This window comes from Peromyscus maniculatus, chromosome 4 (genome assembly GCF_049852395.1).
Source record: "Peromyscus maniculatus bairdii isolate BWxNUB_F1_BW_parent chromosome 4, HU_Pman_BW_mat_3.1, whole genome shotgun sequence".
In the NCBI taxonomy this organism is placed as follows: domain Eukaryota; kingdom Metazoa; phylum Chordata; class Mammalia; order Rodentia; family Cricetidae; genus Peromyscus; species Peromyscus maniculatus.
In genome coordinates, this window is record NC_134855.1 from 37,349,060 (window position 1) to 37,363,585 (window position 14,526).

Below are 14,526 nucleotides of genomic sequence, written 5' to 3' on the forward strand. Positions count from 1 at the left end.
AAGTAAGGTTTGTCATAATTAAGCCTGCTCTAGCTTCCCTACCACTCCACCATACAGCTAGCTCCTGCTTCTGCTTGGGTGATAATAGGGATAGTTCACAACAGTGGCTACCATTCACTATCCCACCATTCTGCTCCCCTTGTTGATCACACTGTCCAACAATCAATTCTTCTCTTTACTTAAGGAAGGAGATCCACACTTTACCCATCCTCACCTATCATCTTTCCAATTAACATCCTCTAGGGCAGTGTTTCTCAACCCTCCTAATGCTATGACCCTTCAGTACATTCCCTCATGTTGTGGTGACCTCAACAATAAAATTATTTTTGTTGCTACTTCATAACTGTAGTTTTGATATTGTTATAAATTGTAATGTAAATATCTGATGTGTGTGATATCTGAGATGTGACCCCTGTGAAAGTCATTTGACACACACAAACCCCAGGGTCCCGACCCACAGGTTGAGAACAACTGCTCTAGTATGTATCCCGGTGCTGAGTCTTATCTGGAAGCCTAAGGCATGTTGTTGTTTGTTTTTACTCTTTTTGGGGGACCTGCCACCCAGCTCCCAAATAAATCACACACAATGGCTTCTTCTTCTCCCCCCTTCCCCAAGACAAGGTTTCTCTGTGTAGCTTTGCGCCTTTCCTGGAACTCACTCTGTAGCCCAGACTGGCCTAGAACTCACAGAGATCCGCCTGGCTCTGCCTCCCAGGTGCTGGGATTAAAGGCGTGCGCCACCAACGCCAAGCCCAATGGCTTATTCTTAATTATGAATGCCTGGCCTTAGCTTGGCTTAGTTTCTTAGCTAGCTTTTCTTAACTTAAATTACCCATATACCTTTTCTCTCTGGGCTTTTCCCATTCTCTTACTTCTGTAAATCTTACTCTTTCTGTAGTAATTCTGGGTCTTTCTGTAGCTGGGTGGCTGGCCCCTGGAGTCCTCCTCCTTCCCTGGCTAGTTCTCTCTTGTTCCTTCTCCCAGATTTCTCCTTCTCTTTATCCTCTCTGCCTGCCAGTCCTGCCTATTTCTCACTCCCCCCTCACTATTGGCTGTTGAGCTCTTTATTAGAGCATTGGGTGTTTTAGACAGGCACAGTAACACAGCTTCACAGAGTTAAACAAATGCAACATAAACAAAAGCAACACACCTTAAAATAATATTCCACAACAAAGGCACCTGGTAAAACTCAGATGGGGTGATGGGACAGATCAACCTATTTCATCCTCTGTCTTGTTAGGGTTTTTTCAGGAATAAGAAAATTAATTGGAGACAATATCAAGCTCTTAGTCAATATCAGCATGAGTCCAAAAAATAATTTTAACTACTCCACCTAGGCTTAGCCCTGGTCTCTGAGCTATTGTCAGAAAATTCTAAGATTTAGGAGACAGGGTTCTATTTCTGTCTCTTGCTGGTTCTGAAACCTTAAATAAGCCACTTACCCTCTGTGACCCTTGTCAAATGGATGCAATTATACATGTCTCCCCAGTTGAAACCTTGAAGACAAAGTGACCCCTAAGATTCATAAAAGCTATTTAAGGTAGTGGAGGTAAGACAGAAGCTGCCAGAAGAGACGAGTAAGAGATGGACAACTGTTGGGAGCACAGCACGAAGGTCCTTGAAGCCCACGGATCTCCAGAGAAACCAGGACTGTTATGCACACAGGATTGTCTTTCCAATGGAACAGATGAGAAACTCAGAAAGCTGAGAACTGGAAGTGACTAACAGTCTGTTGTTCTAGGCCATAGCAAGCTCTTACAACCAGAACTGAAGATGGCTAGTGATCTAAATGACCCTTATAGACAGAAGCTCCCCCAAGCTCCCACAATCAGAACCAGAGGTGGCCAATGGCCCAAATGACCTCTACACTATCTGTGTTACTGAGACCAGGCCAGACCCTTAGGCCCTTAAGCTAGTACAGGTAGCCTAGCTCTGGAACCCATCTTCTTGGAAGAAATGACATGTACCCTGAGTTGAGTTTTGATATAATTGTTCTTCCTTGTGTGATGAGGATTGTATTACATCAGGAAACTTTTTTCAAATTATACTGGGCTTCAATGCATTGGGAATAAAACACCTATTATTAGACTTCACGAAGTCTGATCCAGGTTGACGAAGTCAATCTGAAACAGGTTTTTATTCTTATCTCTTCATGTAGTTCATTTCTCTGTGTGACACCTGCAGGGACCCCCTCAAACAAAGGATGGATCCCAACAGAAAGAATTCAGGGGGGGTGTCAAGGATTTGGGTCTGAAGGGAGAAACATTGGGACCATAAGAGAAATGACAATGATATGAAATGGGTCCAGGCACCCAACAGATGTGAGAAGAGAAAAAGAGCATCAATCTCTCTGTCCAGGGATGAAGGATGTATTAAGATAGAGGATGTTCAAAGTATACTATACAGAGAAGACAAAAACACTAATTTACATCCACACCTGAGTTATTAACTATAAATCACTGGAAGCAGCAAGTCTAGCGTGACCTTTAGATCTGAAAGGAAACGGGAATTACCAGAAGAAAAAAGACCAGATCTATGGGAAAATCTCATAGTGATATGGCCATGTATACAGAAAGCCAAGGGGTCTCCTCTCACACTCAGGGAGGAAAACCCTGCACAGATGTGCTGTGGCTTCCCTTAGGAGCTTCTGATGTCTCAGGTCCAGAAAGAGTCATGGCGGCGGGGAAGGCGTGTCTATGGGCCACGGATTTCCTGGCAGATACTTTCCTTCAGCTCATTTCAAGTCAATAAAACCTGCTAGGTACTGCGCTCTGAAGATGAGCCAGGCACTGTGCCTGCCACAGTGCCAGAGGCGTGACGATCAGTCACTAGGAAGCAAGAGTTGAGACATGCTTTAGGAAAGGATGTTGTAAATGGAGTTTAAGAAGTCACCTGAGAGTCACATGCAGTCAAAAAACAAAACAAAACTGTGGTGACTGTGGAGACCAATAACCCATGTCCAAAACGTGAATAAAACACCTAAATTACATCTTTTATCATGTAATGTCAAACATCCTCAAAGCTGGGGTCAATACAGCTATTGAATCTGTATGTGTTCATTACAGAGCTTGACAATGTGACCAATACTGTTTAGCCGCGACATAGTTCCTTCCCTCCCTCCCCTCTCTCCTCCTGGGGTATTTCAGAGCATGGTCCAAATATGCAATTTCCTCTAGAAATGTTTCAGCATATTCTTTCTAGAAGATGAGCGCCTCCTCCCTTTCTCTCTTCTCTCTTCCTTTCTCCCCATTTCTTTGTCTCTTCCCTGATGCTTGGACAGACTTTTCCCAAATACAGGGGAATAAAAGAGTGTTTCTGTAAGCCACCAGGAACCTTTGACCATAAAATGAAAATTGTCATTGCTACGCTGGCCACAGGAGCCAAAGCAAACAGAAAGACACACAGCTGAGCCCGTGAAACTGGAGATGCCAAGGGGAGAATACAGAGGAGGAGGTGGCTCTCAGACGGAAGGAGGAGCGGAAGGAGCAGCAGAGTAAGCAAGAGGTCGCAGCGAGTTAACCAGGGGGATAGAAAGAAAGTGCTGGAGAAAAACAAACCCTTACTGAGGAAAATGATCTAAGAACCACCTCTGAGGCTACTCAGAAACCTAGAACAAGAACCACAGTAAGTTAATGAACGGCAAATAAAACTGCCTTTACTCTACAGACACCCCCAAGGCTCTCTGTATGAGCTGCGTTCTTCAGAAGGACCCAAAGGCAAGCCTTGCATTTGGTGCATATGGTGCATGTAGCATCAGCTGGTGCCACTGCCCCCTTCTGACTAGATAAGATTACCTCAGATCTACCCCTGTGGTCCCCCACACCCGTCCCATCTGCAGTGGGAGCTCAAACTGTCCTCAAGATGGCTGCCAATTCCCGGTGGCTGCACTGTCCTAGTCGCCTCTGATTTCTGATAAATTCGTTCATTGCTTCCTGTCCCCATCCACCACCTTGATCTGGAAACCCATCTTTTCATGCTGGCTGTCCCCCAACTCAGCCACTCAGCTATTCCTTGGATACTTCAGGGAGTCGGTTTACCCCAAAATAGCTTCCCAGCCCCAACAAGTTTGACATCAACTGTCAGCATTGCATCCAAATATGATAGAATGGCTAAATGATGAAAAATTCATTAGAAAAAGTGAAGTGGCAGAACCTGAACAAAGGGAAGCGAGCAGTCAGAAGAAAACGCGGGAAACATTCAAGGAAATACCAAAGGCCTGACAGGGAAACAAGCCGGAAGGTCACACGAGTCTCTGAGGTTCGGTGGGGGCAGTTTCTCTGGGAATGCCTTAGTCCTAAATCCACAGCTGTCTCTCCCATCCCATAAGAACAAAAGCTAGAGAAGAAGCCAAGAATCTCCAAATAGACAGGGTCTGGTATAATTTTGACAAGAAACAGAACTGAATTTGAAGAAAGAAATCTTTGAGAGAAAAGACTGGGTGGGGAAATAACCAAATTCCCCCACAGGGCAAGAGCTGTGTAAGTTCAGGCTTTCAGGGTTTTGTTTAAAAAGAGCAGGGTAAGAGTTGAAAGACCATGAAAGTGAACAGGAGTGGGAAAAAAGATCAATGCGCTGATGTGAGCCCTCAAAGGGCCATTGGAAAGTTAAAGGGGAGGTTTGAACAGGATTCCTTGCCTGGGCACCTCGAAAGGCATGAGCTGGGGAGAGGGAGACAAAAGGTGGTCTCTGCATTAAAGGGGACAGCATCAGACTCCAAGGTATAGCGACAGATTGTAATGTTTCCCACATAAGGGCTCCCGAAACAATCAGTAATTATAACAACATATTTTGGGTGACCCAGACGCCCATCCAATAAGCCAGAATGACACTGGACCTCAGGTACAAATTGGTTCTGGAGCTGTCAAGCCCACTGGGTACAACAAGCCGCTATTGTGATTACCAGAAACTGATGAGAAAAGACCCAGCACATCTTCCTCACGAGCAAATTTCACAAGGCTTTGAATATGAAACATGAGACTTGAGTCATCATAACCTTGCTAAAGTCAAGAAATGACCCACAGTAGGCAGCATCTTATCTGTCATTTATTATAAATAAAATTACTTCGGTAATTCTTCATTCTTAGTACTTAATTCTTTTCCTTTCCTTCTTTAAGAAGGGTCCATTAGTTACTCAAGGACGGAATGACTAGAAAAAATAAATGTGGTAAAGCACCCATCTGTAACCCCAGAATTCAAGAGGTGCAGGAGGAGGATGGCAAATTCAAAGCCAGTCTGGGCTACATAGCCAGACCTTTGCTCAAAAAGTGAAATACAAAATAACAACAAAAGGTGCCATTTAGGAGAGTAGATGTAAAGCAAAAGATTGTGTCGCTCCTGTTTATGCAAGAGCAGGGTCGAAATTAATTCCTTAAAGCATAGAAAATTGAGAAAGGATGTGGAGAAGAGAAGTCCTTCTCTCCTTTAAAGACTGCCGAATAATGAAACATTTTTAGTGTCATAAAGAGAGCTTTCCAAAGGACTCTAGCCAGGGGCTTTCACGAATAAAACAGATATTGCTGCGAATGCGTTTAAGGGGAAGCGCGGAGACAGAAAATGAAGGTGATGACCCTGGGGCAGAAATAGCAAAATCAAAGAGCAGATGCAAACAGATCCGGGAAACGAGAGCAGAAAAAGGTCACTCCGGAACAAAACCATCCCCTCTGACAGCTGAGGCCCAGGAGACCGTTGCATGGATACGACAGGCAGAATAAGGAGACATCCAAAGGCAGAGATAATGGAAGGTTTAACTGAAGGCCTCGAGTGCAAGCCAGCCGAGTGCTGAGCTTGGCTGTGGGCTGACAAGAAGCAAGCAGCCTGACGGCCGGACGGCCGGTCAAGTGGTCCTGATCCAGCTGGCTTTCAAAGCAGGGCATGCTCCCAGGTCTGCAGGTGTCATGTTTGGCTGAATGCAGACATTGGAAAGAAAGGCAAAGTGTCCTGGTGAGGGGACATATGGAACTGGTGATAATGTTTCCAAAGAGAGGAAAGGCCCATACTATGTTTTTTATTCTTTATTGGTTGATTGATAATTTCACACATGTAGACATATCCATACCTTCCCCTAGTCCCTTGTCCCGATGCCCAGCCTCCCCGCAAACATCCCCCCTCCCACCGTCATATCTTATTTTTAACCCACTGAATCAAATTCATGCTGGCTGCAGATACAGGAGACTGGAGGCCGGCCATCCTACAGCAGGCACACCTCCAGAAGCAAATAACTCCCTCACCTCAGGATAGTTAACTGCCGACCGAGGTGGGGCCTCACGGGCCCTCCCCCACCCCAGAGACTGTTGATGGGCCCTACCTTGTGCAGGTAACCACAGATGACTCTGCGCTCCTGCGTGCAATGGCGTGGCATGTCCGGAAACCATTCACAGCACTCCTCCCCAGCCAGCTCTACTTTCTCTCCATCCTTCTTCCACAGCGTACCCTGAGCCCCGGGGGCCTGGATATAGGGACCCCACTTAGGACTGGGCCATCAACTGTCACGTCTCACACTCTAACCAGTCTCTACATTAACGGTTGCCCACAACACTAAGAAACTTAGTGTCCCGCCCACCCCTCTCTCTCTCTTTGGTTTGGAGGATATAGGATGTGCCTAAGACATGTTGGAAAATTACTGTGGGCCAGAGGCTCCCCACTAGATCTGATCGCTAACATTTCCCGTACCCCGTTTTAATGCTGAAGGGATTGCTCGAAGGACCTATGACTTAAAACAGCCACGCCTGGGGGCTTTTACTTTTGCTCTTTTTCTGTGACTGGAAATCTCCCCACTACTTTTCTAAATTATATTTTCACCGAGGTAGTCATGGTAACATTACATATAACATTTAAAAACCAGCAACTGACAAGATATGAAAACCGGTGCGCCAATGTCCGCAATAGCGCTATTCATCATGACACCAAATCGGAAAGATCTCGTACGTCCATCAAGCGATGAATGTGTAAATGAGACTGTAGTCTCTCCTTGCAGTGGAATGTTATTTGACAATGAAAACCAGTGAAGAGTTTGGGGATAGGCTTGCTTAGTATACACAGGACCCCACGTATGATCCCAGCACCAAATGAACAAATCAAAAGAAAACTGAAGTACCGACATGTACAGATGATGTTGTTGCCCACGGGATGCCAGCCACAAAGAGCCATGCATTACGTCTAAACCAGATGTCCACAACAGGCAGATCCACAGAAGCAGGAAACAAGTGAGTAGTGGCTGGGGGCGGGGTGGAAGTGGTAGGTACCATTTTTAGACCTAAGCAGCAAGGGGTATCTTTGGGGATGTCGAGGATATTCTCAAATTGATAGGATTAGCAGATGTACAAGTCTGTGAAAACTTACCAATTTTATTAATTAGATTATATTCTTTTTTAAAAAAACTGTTCCATTTATTTGCGGGGGGGGGGGGGGAGGAACGGTACACATGTTCCAGCGCACACATGGAAGTCAGAGGACTACTTTCAGGAGTCACTTCTCTCCGTCCACCTTTGGGTCCCAGGGATCAAATTCAGGTTGTCAGGCTTGGTCGCAGGCTCTTTCATCCACTCAGCCATCTCCTCAGCCCGAAAATTATTTTGTTTTTGTTTCAGAGATGCTGAGGTCAATTCCTAGCACCCACATGGTGCCTCACAGCTGGCTCTAACTCCACTTCCAGGGATACGGCGCCCTCTTCTGGCCTCTACAGGCACTGCATGATATGGTGTCTACTCGCATGCAGGCAAAACATTTATACTCATATAAAAATAAATATTTTTTTTAATTGGCGAGGGGCTGCAGTGCAGATGGGAGACCATGAGTTTGTTGCCAAGCAGGGTTTGCCTATAATCCCAGTTACCTGAGAGACCAAAAGGTCAAGTGTGGCCTGGATAACTTGGTGGGATTCTGCCTCAAAATGAATGCTCTTAAAAGCTAGGGATATGGCTTTGTTTTAGAGTTCTTGCCTCAACCAGCATTAAATCTCCAATATCTTTTTTTAAAAAATCGAAAGAAAGTTGAACAAATAAACATCATGATTTTCCTCCAAGTGTCGAAATTAGCTCAAAACTCTAATCTCCGTCCACAAAGACCTGACTAATGAGGGCAAAGCACGTCCCCCACCAGTCTGGCCAAGTTCAGGTTTGTTCTGAGGAGAACAGAGAGCAGAGGGAGTGGGCAGAAACAGAGTCAGAGGGGAAAGCCAGTGCAGGTCACAAGTCCAGCCTGGCTGGTTTACGTCACCCGCGCCCCAACCACGTCTCCACAGGATTGTGGAACAGTGTCCATTAACGGCAGAGCCATTTAGCCACATGGCATCTGGCACTGAAGCATCTGTGGAATGTTTCTGAAATTGTTTGAAACACCAGACAGCATAGCACTGTCTCATGGAGTCGGAGCCGCTGGGTGAGGCTCTGGGTCCTTGACGCAGCCTCGGAAGGAAAGGCACCCCTCCCTTCCCGGCTCCTTCCAGCTTCTGGCATTATCAGCTGCACATGTCTCCCCTTTCTCAAGCTCAGCCAGAGTGGGAAGAAACAGGGTCCAGACCGACCACTGACCATGGCAGTCAACAGAGGGAAACAGACGCACTTGAAACAATGCACCATTTATTTAATTACTTTTAAACAGTGTAATTGAAGAATCTCCCCCCAGTTCCATTGCAGAACTATGATGTGACTTTTCCATTTAGAACTTCAGGGAAGCTGCTGGCTTTGGGAGATGAATGGCCTAGTTTGGAGCAAAGGGAAGAAAGAGGAAAAACACCTAAGAGACGCTAACAAATGGACCCATTTGAAGACTTTAATAAGCTCCATGTGACATCTCATTGATCTCCTGACCTGTGGTAGCAGATTGCTCCGCAGCCATTTTGTACAATAGAGATGTTTCAAAGGGTCTTTCTTTGGTTTAGAAATATTTGTGTCCTAAACAAAAAGACTCTTGCCCTCAGTGCGTAACCATAAACTCTTGAAGTTGATAACTGTTCAATTGCTACATCCTTAGGAGACGCTGTGCTGCTTAAAATCGATTATCAGCTGACAGCATTGGAAGAGACTGGCCGCTAGGTGTGTCTGAGGGATCGGCTAGATCTCACCCTTCCTGAGCCGCACCATTCCATGGCCCAGGGTCCCAAACTGACTGAAAAGGAGACAGGGCGCCAACACCTGCATTCATCATCCTCCGATTCTTGACCAGTTGCCTGAGGTCTTACCATGATGACTTCCCGGCCGGGATGAACTGTATCCCCTCAAACCACGAGCCGAGATTAAACCCCTCTGCCTCAAAGTGGCTTTTTGTTAGGTGTTTCGTCACAACAACAGATACCAAACATAATCAACGTTTAGACATAGGAGAACAAGATCCCAGATGGGCCCGAGAGGCAACTGGGTCTGGAGAGAAAGAGAGGCAGATAGAATAACTCAGACAAGACAAAATGCCGGTGGGTGAGTCTGCTAAAGGGTACACGGTTCTTCTTTGTGCTTTTATTTTTATGTTTTTCTTTTAAGTTGAAATCATTTCTAAATCAGTTGTTTAAAAGGCTCTCTAGGCTAGAAACAAAGAATACTCTGATGCTTCTTAAACAGTACCATAGCACGTGAGGACTGTTACTGGCCACACCTTCCATTATCTTATTTTTCAAATGACCAACATTTTAATGTGTGTGTGTGTGTGTGTGTGTGTGTGTGTGTGTGTGTGTGTGTACATGCACACATGTGTGGATGTCAGAGGACAACTTTTTTTTGGTTTTTTGATAGGGTTTCTGTGGTGATATATTGTGTTCCCCAATATATCGTGCACCCTAATAAATTTATCTGGGCTCAGAGAACAGAACAGCCACTAGACAGACATAGAGGCCAGAAAATGGTGGCACTCACACCTTTAATCCTAGCCTTCTGGAGGCAGAGATCCATCCTCTGAGTCCTCATCCAAATGGATCTCAGCTGAACTGCTGCTAAAAGCCTAAAAGCTTAACCAGCTCTAGTTCCTGGTTTTCATGCCTTACATACCTTTCTGCCATTACTTCCTGGGATTAAAGGCGTGAGTCACCATGCCTGGCTGTTTCCAGTGTGGATGAGGACTCAGAGGCTTCCAGTCTGAGGAAACAGGATCGGCTGAGGAACTGGCAAGGTGAGGTGGCTGTGGCTTGTTCTGCTTCTCTGATCTCCCTGCATTCACCCCAATACCCAGCTCCAGGTTTGTTTCTATTAATCAGACCTTTTCAGATCCGTGCTACAGGTTTCTCTGTGTAACAGCCCTGGCTGTCCTGGAATTCTCATTGTAGACCAGGTTGGCCTCGAACTCACAGAGATCTGCCTGTCTCTGCCTCCTGGTAGAGGACAACTTTTGAGACGTGATTTTCTCCTTCAAATGTGAGTTTCAGGGATCAAATCGGGTTGTCAGGCTTGGCAGCAAGCACCTTTCCCCGCCGAACCACCGAAACAGCACGTACTTTTCATGGTCACTCTAAATTGATACTACGTGAGTCAAAATTCCAGGTATTATAAGTAACAAAGAACTGCACTCGGCCTCCACCCCATCTACTCTGGTCGTTCTCACATGCTACCAGCATCCATATTTGCTCATTTCTGATTTATTTTTCCAGTGATACTTGTACACGTGTGAGACTGCATCATCCTTCCTTTTCTTCAGAAACTGAGCACCCTGTACACAGAGCTCTGTGTGGCTTGGTCGTACAAAAAAAAGCAGCAGCAGAGCATCCTGGGCAGCTCTTTGTTTTGCGGTCACCATAGGATGCTGTCCCTGTCGGTTAGGTACAGAGATGCTACTCACAGCTTCTATCATTTACTCGGACACAATGCCCAACCCGAAACCTTAGCTGTGAATTAAATAAACTACACTGTGTACTTACACTTCACAGACGATTAGAAAAGTCACCTTCTAAGATTGTCAAAGGTCAAATTCAAAACGTCTAAACAGTTCAAAAAAAAAACTGTCTCGTTTTGTACATCAAGGAAGCATAAAACTTCAAATACTTTTCACAAAAACACACAGAGAAGATGGGTTGACCACGGTGTTTATTAACATTCCCATTATTTTTTCTTAAAATTTTAGACAATATTTGCTTGGGGCTTCTGCTCATCCTTATTCTTGGCAACAGCCTAGTACTGCTGAAGGAGATCACATTTACAAAAGGAAGGTTTCTAAATGTCAGAAATATTATCACCAAAGGAAACACTTTCATGCTGTCTGCAATACAACCTAATTCAATTCCGCAGACACTCAGGGGGGCCTTTGACAAACCACTGAGCTTCCACAGACATTGATTCTGGCCTCTAGATACTCAAACAAAATATCTTTCAGTGTGGATTACATCCTATGGCCTGCCCTGGAGCTTGGACTCACTCTGAGCAGTGGCTGCAGGAAGGATCTTGGTCAGCTTCTAGAAGGTTCGCGTAGGCTTGGATGTGAAGGATTTGATGGAAGACTAAATCTGTAAGAGGAGAACCATAGGGACGACAGAGACAGAGAGGCGTATTGGAGGAGGCATTGGGCAGTTCACACTCCAGGGCCTCAGACTACTGGCTATGGATAAGAGGAGGTCAGGAATACTTCGGGTACCCACAGAGGCTGTCTAGTGAGAACTTATTGAGGGTCAAAGAATCTGGGCTTGCTTTACCCAGCAGGGCTGCATGAGATGATTTGTCCACAGGGAGTGTTTACCAGGTGTTTGGAAGGGTCTACACTTGTGAGACACAGGACATGGTGGCTCCGTTAAATGAAGATCAGAAATGAGAAAGGAAGAGGGTGATGGTCCTGAGCTCTGTTTGGGTCTCACTGGATCCAAGAACAAACAGATGTAGATATGGCTCTGATGGACAGAGGAGAGTTCTTGTCTGAAAGACAGAATGTGAGCACAGCATTCACTTCTTACTGCTGATGTGGTGAATGGCTCCAAGCTTATTGTACTCAAATTTATCCTCTCATAGTTCCAAAAGTCACATCTAAAATCAGTCTCATTGAGCTACAGTCAGGGAATCGGCAGGACCAGCCCCTTCCAGGGGTCACTGGGGAGAATTCTGTCTTTGCATTTTACTCCTGCTAGAGCTCATCTGCATCCTGCTTCCCTGGCCCCTCTTCCATCTTCAAAGTCAGTCTCATGGTTTCTTATCCCAGCTTCACAGTGCTTTCTCCCTTTGGAATCAAGTCTTCTTCTGCCTTATGATTACTTTGGGTCCATGCAGATAATCCCAGGCTTATTCTTGTCCTAAGTCCTTAACTTGGTCACATCTGAAAGTTCCCATTTACCATATAAGGCAACATTCACAACCCTGGCTCTATTAAGGCAGAAGCAGGAAAATCACTGTGAGTTTGAGGTCAGCCTAGGATATATACAAACTCCAGGTCTGCCAGGACTGAAACCCTGTGTTTAAAAAAAAAAAAAAGAAAAAGAAAAAGAATAGCCGGGCTTGGCACTGTATGCCTTTAATCCCAGCACTTGGGAGGTAGAGGCAGGTGGATCTCTGAGTTCAAATCCAGTCTGGTCTACATAGTAAGTTCCAGGACAGCCAAGGCTACACAGAGAAAACCTATCTTGGAAAAAAAAAAATGGAAAGAGAAGTTTGAAGTGAAAATGTTTCCAAACATAATACATAAAGAACACATGAAGCCTCCAAGAGTCCACAAACAAGAAAGCACAGGAAAGGTCATACGATGCATAAACTCCTTCCCATCCCTGTCTGCAAGTGAGAACCGAATGGACAAATGGGTAAAAGCTAAAATTGGCATTCACAGAAGATGAAAAGCAAATGGCTAATGCATATTTTTATGAGAGCCCATCCTTCTGCTGGTGAGACCAACGGAAATTAAGGAGATGGGCATCTGCTGGTGTAAGGTAATGCAGAAAGAGAGAGGTTGGTGGAGGGTAAACATGCACATTCTTAGAGAGCAATCTGTAAGTGTCTGTCAACATTTCCAATGTACCATTTGATTCAGCGGTTCTCCTAAGAATACGTCTGCATACACACTCAAGAAGCTGTCAGCAGCACCTCACTTCTTCACGATTTTTCACTTCCCTAGAACGGTGGAAAGGTGGACCCAACCTGAAGATCCACTACGAGAAAAACAGTTAAACGAATTAAGCATATCATGAAATCCTGGGTCGCAGTTCATAAAAAAAGAATTAGATCTAGATGGAAGAACTTACATGAAAGTAAGTTTACAATATTTAAGTTTACAAACAAAATAGCTAAGCAGCCAATCTCATTTAGGGGAATAAAAACTGTTTCCATGTGCTAGGTAGAATAAGAATTTGATAAGTCACCAGCATGAACAGATCTCAGGTACACTGTGTTAAGTGAGAGACGCCACACTCCAAAGGCTCCAGACTATAAAATTCTATAGTGTGACCTTCCCCTCCCTGTGACAAAACACCTGAGCATATGAAGCTGTAAAGAGGAGAGATGCATTTGCTTCATGGTCTCAGAGGGCTCCATCCATGATCACTTAGATCTGTTGCCTTAGGGCCTGTGGTAGAACAGTTCATACGACAGGGTGTATGTGTGGTCCAGGAAGCTACTCACCTCCTGACCTCTGGGAAAGAGGACCGGCAGGGGTCCCAACTTCAAGGGCACGTCTCCAGTGACCTATAAAATCTAGACCATAACAGTCAGTGACTCACTGTAGAGGAAGGAACAATAACAATAACAAAAAAAAAAAATCTATACAACGGCAAACAGATAAGTGGTTGCCAGGGCCAGCATCCAGGTAGGAAGATCCAGAAGTGGTCGCAAAACAAGAATGGTTTGGAAAGTGATGGAAACTGTAACAACGGTTAGGAAACTACATAGACTTTACAGATTCACAGACTGTATGCCCCAAAAGGTGCACGCTACTAATATGAATTTTACTTCTATAGATTTTAATTTGGGGGGGGGGGGTTCGAGACAAGGTTTCTCTGTGTAGTTTTTGTGCCTCTCCTGGATCTCGCTCTGTAAACCAGGCTGGCTCTGCCTCCCAAGTGCTGGGATTAAAGGCATGCGCCACCGCCACCCGGCCAGATTTTAATTTTTTAGAAAGTTTACAGCCAGGTATGGTGGCGCTTACTTGCAATTCCGGCTGTGTAGGAGACTGAGGCTGGATAATTGAGAACTCGAGCCAAGCCTGGACTGCAAGGCAATGAGATTCCATCTCAAAAGTCAGAACGGGCATGAAAATGGATCCTTGGAAAACAGCAAGAATTTTCATGTTTCTTTTCTCTGTGACTTAATTAAGTTGCTTTTAGTAAGAATATGCTACTTTGCGATTTTCTATGGTCTTAATAAGTAAATTAATCATGGAACACTTGAACTATAGTAAAAAAAAATGAACTAATACAAAAAGCACTCAGCCACCATTCAGTAGAAAAATAAAAATTATACAATTGTTGAGTCTAATTTTAAACAACCAGTAGTCCCAAATATTTTACATTAGTATGGATTTTTTTTTTGCTAGGAGTATTTGCTTAATTTATTTGATTTCCTTTCGTATTTATTAACTAATGCTTATATAGAGGAGGGATACTGCCTGCTCTTTTTTTTTTTTTTAAATTACAAACACAGG